A 17749-nucleotide genomic window follows, 5' to 3' on the forward strand; every position below is an offset into this window, starting at 1 on the left:
TGACTGTACGATTTCAGCAGGGTTATTTAAAGTCGAAGTATGATACATTTCTGTATTAAGATGTCTGAGTTGTGTACTTATATTTTCCCAAATGTTTCCAAAAAATTTCTGCCACTGTGGGTCTCTCAATCAAAACAAAACTAAAGATTTAAGTAGGGTGGGGTCTTGGGAGTTTGGTCAGTTTGGGTGGGTTCATAGTCTTGCTGATGAAAACCTATCCCACATCACTCACGGACTAGGTAGTTCACAGTTTAATTCACATTCACATTAGGTTAAAGTGAAACTCTTGCTAAAATGCAACCTAGGCTTTTTTTGTGAATGTACATGAGTCAAACCTTTGTGTAAAAGCATAATTACGACAAAAGAGATGAGTTAAACTCATTTAAATGGGAGTGCTAGGGGCAAATTAGCGATAGCACCAAAATCACAATTTTTAAAACATAAGAAGGCCCGACACAACATGAAACTTTGCTCGTAGTATCACCAGGGTCTCTACGCATGAACACAAGCATTGAGAACATTGTTTGTGTACACAGAGTTTAATAAAAGAAAATCTTTGGACAACTCACGTTAGCGGATGTTTCTTCCACTCGCCGCCATCCTGTCAGTGAGAAGTGTCGATTTCCAAATGCAACGTAACTTAAAAGACTTCCATATAAATGCATGGATAATTCATTGTTTTGTCGGTAGCGATACAATATTGACTTTGAAGTTGAAAAAGGAGCCTCATATAAGAAACAATACTAAAATAAAAAGTCGGAAAAGTCACGTGAGATATTGCATGGATAGTTGTTGCCGGAAGACAGTAGCGTTCCACCTTACCTGTCCTCCATGTTATGTTGCATTCAGAGATTGATACTTCTTGGCTGCCATGATGACTGTGAGCGGAATAAGCTACTGCTAAGGTGAGTTGTTCAAAAACGTTCTTTTTAGTAAACTCTGTGTACACAAAGAATGTTTTCAGTGCTCGTGTTCATGTGTAGAGACCCTGGTGATACTACGAGCAAAGTTTCATGTTGTGTTGAGCCTTCTTAGTGTTTTAAAAATAGCAATTTTTACACAAACCTTTTACACAAAGGTTTGACTCATATACATTCACATACATTTTAGCAACAGGCAACCAAACAAAAAGCACTTTCACCTTGAACAAAAGTACAGATTTATCTGGGTTTGAACATTGTTGGAAATATTTAGGATAGTAAACAACTTAAATATATGACAAAGCCTAGTCGTTTTTATACATTTTAATGCAGAAATGTTACATAATATATCTTTAAAAGCCTTGAGTAATCCTTTATATATTCAGTGTTACATTTGATCATAAGCATACACATATACCTCACATGATCCCACACCTTTTTATTGTTTTGATTGGCATACATTTCATACTGTGCCTTTAAGGGTGAGTTTGCCATGAAGCTTTAAATGGCACTGTGAGAATTTTATATGCTGTTTCTGTTTCGCAGTTGATGGAGCGTGTCTTCCTTTTCTTTACAAATGTGCTCAAACTTAGTTTGTTCTTTACAAGCTTTGCCCTTCGGCTGGTATATACAGTAAGTGCTGCTGGAGGAATGCTTACTCTTAAATGATTTAACACATTTCGTGGATCAATGTTTCCCCCAACTTTGGACAAACGATGCCGATTGGATTGATGTTTCCCAGAGCAACACTCTGAGTAAATATATCTGCATTCATTGAGCCGCCCTGCTCAATCACACCGCTTTGGCTGCAGCTCTACAAGCTTGCACCCAGAGGGAGATACTGGCAGACTCTGTAAGGCGTCTTACTGACTGCTCAAGTGCCTTTATCTGTGCATTTCCTAATGGCATAGTGCTTGCACAGACTTTTATGTTAAAAAAGAGATAATGTTCAAAGTGATTTTCTTTCCCTCATGACTTAATTAGTGATAATTACGCCACAGAAGTGAATGTTTTTCAAACTTGCACTGACTCTTAAGTTATTCTTTACGTTGGCTGTGACTGAAAACTTCATGAAATTGATTCCAGTTCTGTGAAGCGGCTTTGTATTTGAAACTTTTGGTATCTCCTAGCGCCGTCATTAGTAAGTCTTTTGAATCATGTAGCGTGGTCCCTGTTTGATTTTGAAGCAGCTGCAAATTAGCCCAAATGTGAACAGGATGTAATCACCTTTAAAGTATTTTGACTGATGCCATTTGAAAGGAATAAACCCGAGTGAAGTGATTGTTTGACCGCACGTTAAGATTCCAGGAAAGATCAGCGCTTCACCTGATGAGCCCTCTCAGATAAGATGACCTCTAGACGTTACTGTACATCCTCTGCTGTCGTTTGACAAGTAATCAATGGGTCCTTGTGAGGACAAAAACAATCCCAGGAGACCATTATAATGTATACATACATCCACTTGTTTTAATGGTTCGGCTTCTTCCACGGTCCCTGCCAAAAAGGGGTGATGCATCTGTTTTAAATTAGCACTGGCCAGGAAGGAAGCGTTTGACAGTGTTGTTTAAATCAATCAGAAAGGAGATGGAAGGGATCTCATTATGGTTATGCTGATCCTGGGAATCAATCATGACCAAGCAGATGTTTCCAAAAAGAACGTCTCTGTTTTGGCCCTGCCTTTGCCGATCATCCGTCAGCTGAAGGAACATGAATAATCACTCTGTTTAAGTGTAGAGGTGAGGTTTTGTACTGGAACAACTTGTTCTTCATTTATTTAACTTTCTGATCCCGAAAACTACATCAATGCCTCTTGGAAGCAAATGACTGTAAACCTGCTCCTTTGTCATTAAACATTTCAAATATGTTCCCGTTGTGAAACATAAATGTGATAACACCCTCCCAATGAGAGGTTCACTTGCTGTAAAGAAACACGGCATCGTCTTGAGCTGTCAAAAAATTAAATCAAGTGCGTGGTGGCAAGACAAAGTTTTTCGCCAGTGTTTCTGTCTGCAGTATATGGCCATATGGTGTGTGTGACTGTGTGTTTGTGTGTGTGTGTGCATGTGTGTGTGTGTGGCACATCCATGCATATGGATTTATCTGAGCTCACGCTGACAAAGCTCAAGTGGCTGACTGTGTCTCTAAAAGTAGAGAATAACAACTTTATAATTCCTGCGCAGTCTGAAACCTGCAGCACAGTCTGGAGGGAAGACAAAATAACAGACACCTCTCCATATAATTAAATCCTAAATCAAAAGAATCAAAAATACTCTATTAATGCAAATGTCAACAAAAAAACACAATGCATGTGCTTGAAATTAGGTACTTTTCTGATCATCTAACAGCGACTAAATCCTCCATCCTCGTTTTTACACCAGAAGCTGATAAATAAGCAAGCCGGTGAAACAGGTAGAAATACCTCTGGATTCACGTGTGGTCAAATGACACGTTAGACCACAACTCGTACCATAGGGCTGTCACTTTCTCATGAATCTCATGAATTCGAGCGGACATGTTTTCATTTGGATTTCGTTCAAATGCTACCCACGCAACCTTAAATACAGCGTAGAATTGACGAAGCGCTTTCACTGCCTCACTTGAGTGACAAGCTAAGACACTGAACAGTGATGCATCAGCGTTTTACAAAGTCAGCAGTCAGCCTCGCCTCTATCTTCTTTCTCCCCGTGGTGTTGAATTCAGAATGCTTCCACAGATTGTTTGGTGTCATAATAACCTGGTCACCTCAGCTCGTTAGTTTTCTCCATTTGTGCCAGCAAAGAAAACAGCAATAGCCTAGGGGGCATGCTGACCCACTGCATGCCCAAACTGGAGACGAAACCAGGCCTGTTGTCCTTGTACAGTGTGAATTCTGAATTTTAACAGCTCATGTTCAATTTAATGTTTGTTTTTTTTCTCTAGGTGTGGATTTCGAATGAAAAGTGACACCTCCACTGTGTGACAAAGGTTGTTAGAGAGCAATACGCTCTGTGGCAAACACAAGTTCACGATACCTCGTCACAGCCACTAAGCAACTTATTACACAATTACTGCACATGTTTTCTATAAATTGATCAATCGAAGTGTTGTAAAGTTAAAGTTAGAAAAGTTTGCAACTAAAGTCGACCTGTAGAGACGGACTAGTGAGTAGACCCTCTCGAGCGACCTTCTATCTGTCAAACTCTAACCCTCAGAAATCAAAAAATCCTACATGTCATCCTGAACTGAGGTACGGTAAGATAAGCATTGGATATGTGAGTGGTGTCTCATCTAACTCGTAGCGAGTAAAAAGCCAAAATGTAAAACTGCTCATTCACGACTCACATATACAACATTATTTCAGTGATACTATCCTTAAATGCCATACTATACTCAGTTGTCCATGTTATTTTGTCCACCCCTTGTGCATTCACACACATTTAGGGTAGATTCATCAAGATTCACAGAGGGGGAATGCCTGTGTGAAATACTGAGTCCAAAATGCATGACACAAGATTAAAACCATCCTCCTCCTGGCTACCATAACACACAAACACACACACACACACACACACACACACACACACACACACACACACACACACACACAAGGGCTTTGGATAAAAAACTAATAAAAAGCCTGGCAGAGGCAGAATGTTTTGAGCCTACTCTTTAAATTGATAAGATTAGGGGCACATCTCAGGTCATCTGGCAGGCTGTTCGACTGTTTCGGGGCAGAGTGACTAAAAGGAGCCTTGCCAGATTTTGATTCCATTCTTGGAACAACGAACCCCCCCACCAGATGATTAGAGAGGTCTGCGGCTGATTAACAGTAAGCAAGTGAGAAATGCATGGTGGGGCCGGGTCATTCTGTGCTTTATAAAGCAGAAGTGCAATCTCAAAGTAAATTCAGGACACTCAGGTGACAGGAAAATGCAAAGGCCCGAGCATGGGAGTGATGTGTTTAGCAATTTATGCTGTAGTCTACTGGGGGGGCACCAGACAGGAGTGCATTTCAATACACTAATATGCTGGAAACTAATGCATGAGCAAAGCAAAGTAAAAGAAAAGCATGCATACTGAGAAGCTTAAAGTTTTTGGCCTTCTCATACTTAATGCCATCATTGCAGTCAGTCAGCGCTTTCACAGCACTAACACTATTGTTCTGACATTATACACCAGGGGGGCTTTCATTTTCCAAGCCCTCAACAGTTTCTCGGGATTAGACTGGAGGATGTCATCTTGCGATACACTAACTGTATCAGACTGTAGCATCCTCAGGGGAAAGGTAAACTTCACTGGCTAGAATATGTGATCTACACGCCTGATGATTCACTGTGACAGGTGTTCTGTGGTCAATTCTTTGCTGTTACACTCTCAGAAAAATACTTCAAAAGTTTTTCCTTACGCTTCATAGGCTCGGCAACCTTTGATTGAAGTTGAAGGGTGAAAGACCACTCCTCTCTTTCAGAAGCTTGAGGCATTCTTCAGCTCTGTTAGAGAGATGAAGCACGGAGGACGACTGATTTATAAGGTGCTGTAGTCACAATTAAGGTACGGCCAAAGAAAGCAGAGGGAAGTCTTATGCACCTCTGGTCTTACCAGCCACAGGAATTTTGTACCTTACCTTTATAGCCTACTTTGATTCCCAGGATTATTGCTCTTAATTCTCCAATCAATATGTTTACATTAACAATGAGTTTTTATGTGAAAAGTTTTACTTGTCGTGGCTAACTGTTAATAGCTAACTGTTAGCCTCTTTCAGCTTAGTGTTTTGATTTTATGGCTTACAACTTAACTGTCTCTACGCTCTAATTAACCTTGTTTCAGGCTGCAGTAGGCTGCTGTTCTCAGCGTAAAAGAAAAATAAACCTACCTGCCCAGCACCAAATCAAAGACAACGAAAACAGACTACATTTGCAGGGTTCCAGAAACATGTCAATAGGTCATTTTTCATCTGCCTGTTTGCAGGCCGATTTAAAATTTGCACACAAAACAACCTGAGTGGAAAAAAAATTTGTATAATTTTTAAGAAAATAAGTATTTTGGCTAAGGTGAATACGTTTATAAATAAAAGCAAAATCAAATTTAGTTGCCACAACATGATAAACACGAAGAATGCAACTTAAATGTCCATTGACGCCTCGCTTCATGAGAAAAGTCACAGCATTAGAATGTGTTTGTGACTTTTGCATTCGTGTTGTGGCTTTTGCATTTGGTTCGACCCTTCTGGGCCACCATAACTCGGCGTAAACAACGCAACATGGAGGGGTAGGGCTAAGTGTGGGAGCACGAGATGCACTGGGACTAGGACTTGTTGCACTCTTTCCTTCTGGTTTAATGGCACCCAACTGGAAAATGAAGGTCTTCAGATGTTTTTCTTGAGGAACCTCCTAATAATCGATCAGTGGTACTAGATGGGAACAGCACTTCACACAACTGATTTTTGTGTAGAGTCTTTGCTGCACAGCCCCAATGTGACTCAAAAGTACTTGAAGTATTTAAAAGGGATCTTTTGATCAACAAATTTGAAGTTTGTCTTTATTTATGTCTTTTCAAAAAAGTGTGCCATCTATGGACACCTTACAGAGGAACAGTGTCATTATACTGAAATTTGCATACCAAACCTTTTGAGGAGCAGAGGAGAAACACTGAAGTTCCTTAGGAGGGCATCTAAGGTAAGTAAGTCCTGAGGGAACAGTTTCCAGTAATGACGCAAGTAGACATATTTCTGTCCCTGCTCAGCCTCTCTAGCCCTTCTCTTCAGTTCCTCTATTGTGACTCATCCAAAGCTGAAGTGGAGACATCTACAAGCTAGGGCTGATAGTATCTGCATCCACTACATTCTTGGATCAGGAATTCTTCTCTGCAGTCGGAGAAATTAGTAATATGCTTGCGATGACCAATGAGATTGTCTAATAATAACAATCCCCAGTGGTGTGGTTGAGGGAACGTGCAGCCAACAATGACTAGTCAATAACTGTGGTTAATGCCAATCTTGAAATCCAACAGCAAAACAAAATTAGTGAGACACATCTGCTATTTCTATTTTTAAGAGGCACTATTAAGCACATTTACGTAAAACCTCCACAATTAAATGTACTGTCATGGACCACAATCTCATTAAAAAAACACAATAGACGAGAATGAGGAGGAACTCACTCCGCATGACCTCTCATGCACATCGCATAAACATACCAAGTTTTCCTTCTTGTATGTCAGTGGTATGATGACCTTAATGACAAAAAAGTGAGTCATTTGTGAGTTGACACTGGTGCCCCTGAATCATCATCATCAAGTTCACTCAACTGTTCTGCCATTTATTTTGTTTGTTAATATATTCCAAGTTGTTCTAGCATTTAATCTCCATTTACCCCCTCTCTATGCCGGCTCTACGCCTGACTGTACTGGAAGATGATTCCCTCTCTGTCAGAGACTTTCTGCAGTTTTCTCCATGTTTGTTTCCTAATGAGTTTGTTTTATCTTGCACTTTTTATGATGTCATTTTGTCGGTTTGTTGTCTTCATTCATCAATTTAAAAATACTGGCATTGTGAAGACCATTGAGGGTGTGTTAAAGGGCTTAAATTAATGCGTCAATGTGATTTTGATAAGATTCAACTTTAATGACTATAATGTTGACCACCTGATCCCTCTGCATCCTCTCTCCACTTTTGCTCTTTTGTTTGCTTCAACAAGCGACAAACCAGACACTGGCTCTAGAGAGGGCCTTTTACATTGTTCTTGTTTTAAGCGGCCACATTAGGTGAAGGTGAGGTAAGGGGACTTCAGTTGGTTGCAATCTGCACCCCCAGCAGCAGATGCCACTGAATCCTCCATTCTGGCCCTTTTGGTGTTTTATTAGAGTTTCATTCTGGCAAATGTTTTTAGTGCGCATATGTAAAAATGGCACCGCACAAAAAATTATAATCAACTGAAATACATTTCTGTGAATCAGCTATAACCATTGTGGCTGATAAGTTAATAAGACATTGATTATAAAAAATTCCTTCTGTGGATTTTGTTTATTATTATTTAGGCACATATGGAGCACTGATCATCTTAGCTTTTTCATAGCCACAAAATACAAGATAAACAGCATTTTGAGAGAGGGGATTTATCTGTGGTGGTAGTGGGTGGACAGCTGATATAAGGATTATCAGCATGACATGTTGTGACAGTAAAATGAGTAAAGAGTGGTGGGAATGTGTTTGCAAAGGGGTAAAGATAATTAATCACAAATTCATAGCACTACCATGCCAAATGCGATAGTGTGATAAACTGAAATGAAGCAAATATAATGAAGCCAAAATAACTACGGATTGAGATAATGAATAATTTGTAGAACTGTAGGATTATGAGCGTGGTACTTTCCCAATAGAAAAAGACTTGGGCATTAAGCTGTACCCTTGTGTCTGACTTTGGCTGAAGTTGCCTCTGACCAACAGCGTGAGTTTTACTTTCCCTGGACAGAAAAGGGATGAAAGAGTCAGAGGTGATTGAAAATCCTGTAGTTTTTGTAGTTCAAATCGCCAGTGTGACATGATGTAATGGCCAGTGGTTGTTATGTAACATTTTCCCAGACATTACATTACACTCTGCCGAGAAATAGCATTCATGTTCTTCTTGTGCCTGATCACAGTTATAAAGAAAGGTGCACAGGTGGCACCCACAGTGGAAGGTGAATGTTATTTCTTCTTCCTCTCCAGCAATTTTTTCCTACTGTGTCGTGCCGACAATCATTTTGTTCTAGTGCAGCACTGAGCTCGGTGAAAGACTTTACCTTCTCATTAAATTCCAAGACAGCAGGCATATATAAAGAGACGCGTACTTTACTGTTTGTGTATGCATGTGTGTGTGCGTGTGTGTGGGTGCATATTATTCATTACTGTATGTGTTCAATGCGTTAATGGATTTTGCATCAAATATGCGGTGTAAAGCAAAGAAAAACTGAGGAATATGTGATGCCTGAGGAGGCGATGTACTGTGCTTTACATATAAAAGATAAGAAATACCTGCATATAAAAATAGTCTGGTTGAGGATGTCTATGATATTTTATGTAAGTAAATAACGTTGATGATCTGTATGCACCTAATGCCTCTCTTAATGACAAAATAGCATTAACAATGCATAGCTAATGGAACGATTTATTCAAGCAAGCAGAGTATATAAAACAGCAAATGCTTGAAACATGACTAACAATTCGGAGACACACTGGTGGGCAGAATATGATGCTAACAGAATCCTAAGTGCACATTAGCAGCAGTCAGATAGTGTCTCGCCAAAACATGCACACATAAACTCAGGCACGCCCTCTAAATAAAGTTTTGCTGAATTAAATAACGATAACTTGATTTATATAGCACCTTTCAGAAACAAAGTGCTTTTAATTAAAATCATATACTGATAGCAAATGGGACCCAGAAAAAAAAAAAACAATGATGACAAATTTAAGAATAACAATAAATACCATCAGTTAAGAATGCAAGGCACTGAGATCCACACCTTCGGGGCACAGACAGGGAAAGCCCAGTCATTTTTGGACAGAAGTCAAGATTTTGGAACCATTACTAGAATCATGCTAGAGAATATCAAGCAGCAATCAGGCTCATTGGGAGGTAGTAAATCACAGATATACATTCCAAAGCAGTAAAATCTGAAAATCAGTTCAAAAACTCACAGCTAACCAGTTATGGGCAGCATGGATTGGTGTGATGTGGTTGTTTCTCTTTGTACATGTTAAAAGCCTGGCAACACATTTTTTTATAAACTGAAGACTATGGACATTATGCTATATCCAAAATAAAGTGCTTTGCAATTGCACCTGATCTTAAAGAAGTAACCTACCATGTCCCAAGATTTTGTTAAAAACACCTGGTTTTGTCGTCACAGTGATGGCTGGAAATTGTCCTGGGGTCTATGATAATTGCCAGTTGTTTCACGCTTACAAATGTTGAAATGCCCACTTTAGTCAAGTGGGTATCAAAGGACAATTTTGAGTCATGAAGAACACAGAGGCCTTTCACTTGATAGGGCACCCAGAGCAGCGGAGAGATTATTGATGCTGCTGGTGCTGGGGCCACAGGGGGGAATTATTATCTGATTTAGAGTAATTTAGTCGCAGGAAATGTCAGGACATCCCATTTTTGATTTCAGTGAGCCAGGACATTAAACAGGATGCACCCATTGTGACAGGCTTTAGCGGAACATACAATGTGGTGTCATCTGCGTAGTAATGGAAATCAATGACAGATAGCATATAAATAGTAAACACGAGAGGACCCAAAATAGATCCTTGAGGTACCACAGAAAATAAAGGAGCGTACGAGGAGGAGGCATCTCCATATATTATAGAGGAGGACCTGTTTAAAGAATAACCAATCAAAAACCATCCCAGAGCCTCATTTCAATCAAACTGAAGGGATGGCAGGCTCCAACAGCTCGATTGAATACTTTAGACTTCCCAATACATTGTCCATAGACCCTCCCCTTGGAGCTCAGGAACCAGAATAAAATACTGATATTGCATGTTTTTTTACAAACCACAGATACTTTTATAGGATTAATACCTATTAAATCCTGTTTATGAGCTGACTTTCTTAACAGTAGGAGGGGGAAATGGTAATGGAGTTTACCACTGGAGTTTTCTGAATGGCAGACCTAAGCTCTAGCAAAGCTTCTGTTCCTATGCAGTGGCGTCCACAGACTTTTTGAAGGGCAGGGGCGAAAAGAAAAAAAAGGGCACATACAGCGTGTTCTTGCCACTGAAGAGGGCACTTTAGCGTACGTTTTGGTTCCCAAGAGGGCACTTTAGCGCGTGTTTTGGCTCCCAAGAGAACACTTTAACGCGCGTTTTTTTCCACCCAAGAAGGCAGTTTATCATGTTTTAACCAGCCAATTGGGCCACGGGGGGGCTGCCCCCCCCCCGGGCACACCACTGTTCCTATGAGTATTAAAGAAGACATATGTATGCATATAAAAATATATATTTAAATTCTAGAGTAAAACTATTGAGTTACCTGATAACTTCTCTCTTTATACAAGTGAATTCTCTTGGGTAAATGATCTGTTCCATATTAATGGGAGTTGTTTGTCGCCTGAGCTGCTTCCTGCCAGCTGCCAGTCTCTTTAGCAATTAATTTGATTCCATTTGTATTGAAGTAGTGTTTGGGCAGGAGACACATCAGTAGGGAGAGGCGACGTCTTCCGACAACGGAGCCTTTGAAGTTGCTGGTGCCCTTTAAAATAATTATGAAAAGAGAGGAATGAAAACATAAAGAACATGCTGCTACATCTCAAAGACAATGCGGGGTGAAGCTGATAAAATAGTTTACCGCAGGGCAAACTGCCTCCCTTTAATGATTTTTAATGATATTTCAATCAAACATAATCTGTGTAGTTGCACTGGAATCTGCACTGTAGAAGTAGGGGAGCAGTACTAAGCCTACAGTTTTTGCACCTTTTGATACAAATGACAATGCTTTTTCTAATGCCTAGCTCACACTATCTTTTTTGAAGTAAAACAAAAGTAAGATCACTTAAAAGCACCTGCTGTGATGACAGCTGGAGGTGATGAAAAAAGTTTATAACTATTAATGTAGATCACAATCTCATCGACAGTTCACATCCATTATATAAATATTTGTCTAGACAGAAGTCATCTATAATAATGATCTTTTAAAAAGATTTTTTACAGCCAGGCTGAACAGAAGTGTTCACCACCTTCTAGTCTGTCTTTTTGCTGTGGTCAGGAGTGTGCTTCTATAACCACAACCAACAATAGACTGACGAGTACTGTACATGTTTATGCCAATGCTGCAAGATGAGATGTTAAACCAAAGGATCTCAGCAGGAAGCAGGTTTCAGGGGAGAACAGGTGCTCTGTGGAATTTTTTACAATATCAAAGGTCTAATTTGCAAGAAACTTGATTTTTGAGTCTCATTCCCAACTTGTCAAATACTGGTATTTTAAGACAAACCTCAAGCTTAGGGATGGTGGCTGATCTGACCTACAATCAGACCCAAAAGCATCAGTATTTGACTCTTTCCTTTTTATATAGGTTCTTGTGCATTTACAAGTTCTTGACATTTCAAAAACCCCAAAGGAAGCTCTTCTCCCAAAGAAAACATTGTTCATGAAATACCTTATCATCTTTACTTCTTGACATCACATCAGGAGCAGTTTGGGATTCAGTATCTTACCCTTGGACACTTTGACGTGTAGACCAGGTGAATCGAACCAGCGACCTTCCTATTAACAAGATGCTGTCTCTACCCCTGAGCCTCAGCCACACTTTAAACCAGATGCTGAAAACACAAAACCAGAGACATGGTGAGCATTTAAACAAGAGAGATAGAAGTGAGTCCATTTCTGACATCAAAAGTAGTGCATGTATAGCACCCTGCTAATTTGTCAATAGAGTTTATTACATTTATTTCAGTTGATAAAGTGTTCTGATGTGGGCCTATACATTGTATTGCTTCTGTTAAAGGAGTCGTCACCTGTTTTTTACATATCCAGTCCCTCTTGGATCGCTTTGGATCAATTCTTAAAACTTATTAGAAATTTTTTTTTTTTTAAAAATCAAACATAGAGCTTGTTCTGACACTTTTTCATACCGCGACTTTCTCACGCGAGATTATGCGCGAGGTTTTGACCGGTCCGGATGTGCATTGTATTAATATGTAATGCGGCGCGCGTTGATTGGCCGCAGGAAGGACAGAGCCGGAATGGGGGGCGAGCCTGCATGCACACACAGACTCCAAAACATAAACAGCCCCCTGTCATGGCGCACACACTAAATAACGGACCTTACGGAATTTAGGCATTTATGTACGAGCCAGAGTCGGAAACCGAACGGGAGAGTGAAGAGGCAGAGACGGTGGAAGAGACACGTTTACAGCAGGATGTCTCTGAATGGTAAATTCTTTTTTTTTCCGTCTTACTTTTCACACTCGTGTTTTACATGTAAGACCTGAGTTTTAATGCTGGCGTTACGATGTATGGCGTGAAAATGACAGAGAAATAAGCAGATTCGGCGTGCTCACTCTGGCTGAGGACGGCTGTGAGCCGATGCATATGCAAGTAGCCTCCTGTGGTAACGTCACCACAGGAGCAGAGTCAAAATCTCGTGCTTTAGGAACGCGCACTACTGTGTGCTATTCCTGTTTGGAAAAAGAGCCAAAGCGAAAAAAATAAGCCACTTTCAGACTCCAGCTTTTCAGGCAAGTTTCAACAGAGGTCCAACACCAATATGCATGAATTAACGAGAGAAATTGCGATTTCCGGGTGATGACTCCTTTAATATTTTTTATGGTTAATGTGGCGAATGATAACAAAATGACCCATGTTTTGAAAGGCTTTTGAACGCCTCAGGTTTCCATTATTCGGGTTTCTTACTTGTTTGGGCAGGTGTCAATCATTTTCGCCGTTATTGGGGATTAACCTGTCGGATTCCTAGAGGGGTGGGTCGAGAGAATGGGGGAGGGGAAATAGGAGAGGAAGAACTGCGGAGAGACAAAAAATCCAAGCAAACTTTGGAAACATTTTATGAAAATTATTATTTACAGTTTTAAAGCGGGAGTTTAGGCGAGCGTTTGCTTAACTTGTTAAGGAGTGTAACCGAGTGTGTTTGAGAAGTGAGAGCTCCTTACTGGCGCATGCTGAAGACCCGGATGGGACGGTTGCTAGCGGTTAGCATCGCCAATTGCTAATCAGGAGAAGCGTGAGGAGGTTGGACGTTGGACGTTGCCACCTGCTGCAGCAGGATGGAGGAGTCGGGAAGGAACCTGGCCTCAGGATGGTCTCTGGTCACGTCGCTGCCTCTGGGAAGAGGTCTTGGAGGAAATGACTAGATGGCTTTTCTGTTGTCCCGGTTGTGAGTATCCTGTCCGGAAGGTTCAAGGTGGATTTCTATATGAGCTCCAGCATGGGCGCTATCACTGATACCAACTGAAATACTACAAAAAACCTATTACTATTTTGAAGGTTCCTAATGTGTGTGTATTTCTTGGTTATGAGGTCGCGGTCCTTCCTACAGGCGACATAAGCGCTTGCCTAGGGCACCACCTAGTGAGGGGCGCCAAATATGCGGCCAGAAAAAATATATATTTACTATTATAATGTCTATTTATTTTTCTACAGTTTTTGCCATCCCTCTATCTACAACAATACGTTGATATAGAAAATAAATTAAACGTAAGTAAAATAAATGACGATTCTCAGGTATAGCCCCTTTCAGCTGTTACACGTCACGGTCACAACATGACAGTGCACACTGATGCGCAATCGGTTAGTCGGCTGTGTGTTGACGGGTCACAGCTACAGTCCAGAAAATTAAACGGCAAACGCCATCCGGGGGTGCACTTTCTAAAGCTCAGAGAAAACTAGCAAGAGAAACGTGCAAAGGAGAAGGGTATGTCATTTTGATTATATATTTTTTTAAATTCACTGAGCATTAATGATATAATCATGCTAGCTAGCAGTAGCATCATGTCATCTTACTAGCAAGCTAACATTAAGTAGCAATGAGTGTGTGTGACCTCCCGCCTCGTTCGGCCAGGTTTGATGTTATTAACATGCAGTCCTCCGCAAAATTGTCATAATAAGACTGTCATAAGACTGGTTCAGACTGCTGGCCTGGGTTCGCTTTGACTGGCTGGCTGTTTTTCGAGAAAAACACTATACAAGTTGACGCTTGTTGCAGTATGTAGCACTTTGCATCTCATTGTGTGCTATGAAATAAAAAAAAATTAGTGGACGTAAAAAGTCTATTATTACCATCCATATAGCAAAATTAGATTAGATTCAGTTTTGGATTAGTTTTAACTTAACTGTCAAGTTCAAGTACTGTGGAACAGTGGCGGTTCTAGACCAGTTTTAATAGGGGGGCCAGGTTGGGGCCGGCTTTTTTGTTAGGGGGCACATACAACCCGGAAAAAAGGATAAATCCCTCATTCAGACAAAGCAGTGTTTACAATTTCAGCAATTTTGATTGGGTAGTAAACTGCTGAGACACTTTATTTCTGCCTTTCCCTTCAGAACAAAATCATTGCAAGAAATCTGTCATTGTATTATAAATGCAGACTCCTTGTCAGGGGGGCCACAGGGGGGTCCAGACTCAGAGTTACGGGGGCACTGGCCCCTGTTGCCCCCCCCCCCCCCCAGAACGGCCCCTGCTGTGGAATACAGTTTTACATCTCACCAGATGCAGATGAGGAGAGATGATATGTTTTATACTGATGAACAGAGATAAGTACAAGTTGCATACTGATGGAATATTGTATCAAAAAAGTTGAGCATAATAATCCTAAATTATATATACAGGTAAAGTTATGTTTATACAGAGAGGTACGCACATAAAGCTGTAAGCATATGGGACTATGCAAATGGATATAAAATGAATGTCAAAATTAAAATGCTTAGCACCTTAATAATAATACCATTTCAAAACTGGAAATTATTTACTCCATGTTGATAATACACTTGTTTGTTATATCATTGTAGATTCACTATTAAAATGTTTGGGACCACCTACAGCTGAATCATCAGACCAGGAACAGCCATGCACCTCAGCTGCTCTGGTTTCCTCAGGTGAGTTTAATGTGTCAGTAAAAGTTTGTGATGATAAAAATGTATTGACTTATGTGAAAATGACAATATGTTGTGCCATGTCTCATCCAGTCACTGTATTGCTCTTGTGTGTTCTCTCTATGTTCATGGACCTAGAGCCACCAGAGGAGACACTATAAGAGCATGCAGCTCTACCTGCCAACCTCACCCTACCTTTAACCACTGAGCCTGGATGTTCAGGTGAGTGCAAGCTGCTCATCTTGATTGCACCTCTGATTCCACACTTGGTGTGTCTCAGGTGTGTGCCTGATGAATGTGTTTTTTGAATTTTAGCAATAACTTAACTGTCCTGTTTTATTCATCTAAGTTGGTTCAAGGATGTTAAAAAAACATATTAGGCTATCCTTTATGCTGCAGTCACACAATAGCGTTACATTGACATTATATTTATTCTATATCTTGTGTGTGTGTGTGTGGTAAGTTATCATGAATACATGGTGAGAAAGTGTGCTTCATGTGCCTTCTAGATGCAGCAAACACTGGCAATTCACCTTCAGCTGATCCTGCTGACTGGCCTTTTCAAGTAACAGACCTAATGAGAACAGAGTTGGTTCGCAGAGAGCCATATCATGTACCAGCTAATTTCCTTTTTCCTTTTTGTGTATTTATTATTGAACATGTTTATTCATTTGCACATATTGTTATATTGTTTGGATCATCATTGTATAAATAAATTAGCAATTCTTTGGACATGGTCTTTGGTCCTTTCTCGTGGGGATGGGGCGCTATCATTAAAGCTCGCTTAGGGCACCAAACGGTCTAGGACTGCCACTGTAGTCCAAAACAAAGGAAAAATGTATGAGCCGTAAGGTTTACACATTAACCTTGTTTGAAGGTGTTTTTCATGCTGATAATGTTTGAATGAGAGCTATAGTTATGGTTAAAGTAAACTGTGTGGGAGCTCAATAACAGTGTAGTTGCAATGAATAAACTAACCAGTCCTCTCTGCGTTTTAACCAGAATCATTTTCAAGGCGTGTTGATTATTGTTAAATATGTCATATTAGACATTTTAGTAGCACTCACCAATTTGCTCCTGTGCAGTCTGATACTCAAAAGGGGTTTTCATGAAAACCCTAGAACAGAGTTGAGTGAGATCAGTGAGCTGATCACGTAAATATAGTATATAAGTAGTATAATAACATAGTGAGCATGAACTGAACTAATGTTACAAAACCTGCCATGTGATGTGATTATGTTCTTAAATAGACAATTTTCACCCAAAAAAAGGAATCAGTGGCTTAAGAAAACAGTTTCCAAAACTGGCCGAAAACATCCTATTTTGCAAAATTAAGGTAAGGCAAACAAATAATAAGATCCCGAAAGCTGCTCTAAGGAGGAATCAAGGGAAGCTAATTGAGAAAAGCAATTTATTTAGCCGATTTAAAGTTTCATAGTGAATTTAATTACCACTCAGTGAATAATTTACTCAAGTTTTTCTCATTTCACACAACCAGGGCCATAATTCTCAAAGTTAAACACAGCGTCATAGCTTTTTTTCTCCTATCCCTTAACAAAGCTCATTATCCACTGCCGCCTCCTCCTCCTCCTCCTCCTCCCTCTCTTCTCCTCCATCCTCTGGCTTACTTTACTTTTCTGCTCCACAGCTCATCTTGTTCACTGCAGCCAATTTAAAAGCAGCTTAATCCTGGAGAGAATACTGTTGCTGCTTCCAGTTGCACTCCTGTGATTGATGTCTGGCAAGATCTAATCTAATGCGCAATGTCTGTGTGATTGACACCACACAGGTGTGCTCCTACAAATACTAGTGGATGCAGGAAGCACAAAAGGGTTTTACTTTGTGCTCAGCTACAGCTCGGAGACGAGGACCACATGTCAAGACTGTAAAACTAGCAAGTGCTTCCTGATTGCTCTTGAAATCAACTTGCAAATCAGAGGTTCTCTAGTGTTCCTCTTTTTGCTGTGTATTTTTTGCTGTGTATTTTTTGTTTGTCTTTTTTTATCACAATGTTTGCAGCAGCCTTGATTGGCTAAAGAGTCTGTACTGTGACATGCTGTATGAAAAAGTTGTGAGAAAGCCAAATCAAAGACGGCTCCTCTAAAAATGAAAAATACTGCACTAAGTGGGGCATGTAGCCTGAGGGTATCATTACGAGCAAAGTCTCTTCTGGGATTTGAAGCAGAGATGCATACAACAAGCCACAGAGGATTCAATCAAAGTAAACCACAAGATACAGGTTTTTATAAGAAAACAACATATC

General features: G+C 40.2%; 2 long non-coding RNA genes across 3 annotated transcripts; one reads left to right on the forward strand and one right to left on the reverse strand.

Annotated features, from left to right (window-relative positions):
• Positions 1–10970: 10970 nt before the first annotated feature.
• Positions 10971–13959, reverse strand: LOC115590179 (uncharacterized). The gene is made up of 4 exons (XR_003985703.1): positions 13551–13959; positions 13297–13403; positions 12099–12203; positions 10971–11134 (listed from the first exon to the last, which is right to left on the reverse strand). It is a non-coding gene; the product is annotated as an uncharacterized LOC115590179 (long non-coding RNA).
• Positions 13383–16177, forward strand: LOC115590171 (uncharacterized). 2 transcript variants are annotated; one of them, XR_003985700.1, is made up of 4 exons: positions 13383–13774; positions 15403–15489; positions 15625–15708; positions 15996–16177. It is a non-coding gene; the product is annotated as an uncharacterized LOC115590171 (long non-coding RNA). The 2 variants fall into 2 exon arrangements; XR_003985701.1 differs by lacking the exon at positions 13383–13774 and adding an exon at positions 14118–14311.
• Positions 16178–17749: the final 1572 nt, after the last annotated feature.

This window comes from Sparus aurata, chromosome 1 (genome assembly GCF_900880675.1).
Source record: "Sparus aurata chromosome 1, fSpaAur1.1, whole genome shotgun sequence".
NCBI classification, from domain to species: Eukaryota; Metazoa; Chordata; class Actinopteri; order Spariformes; family Sparidae; genus Sparus; species Sparus aurata.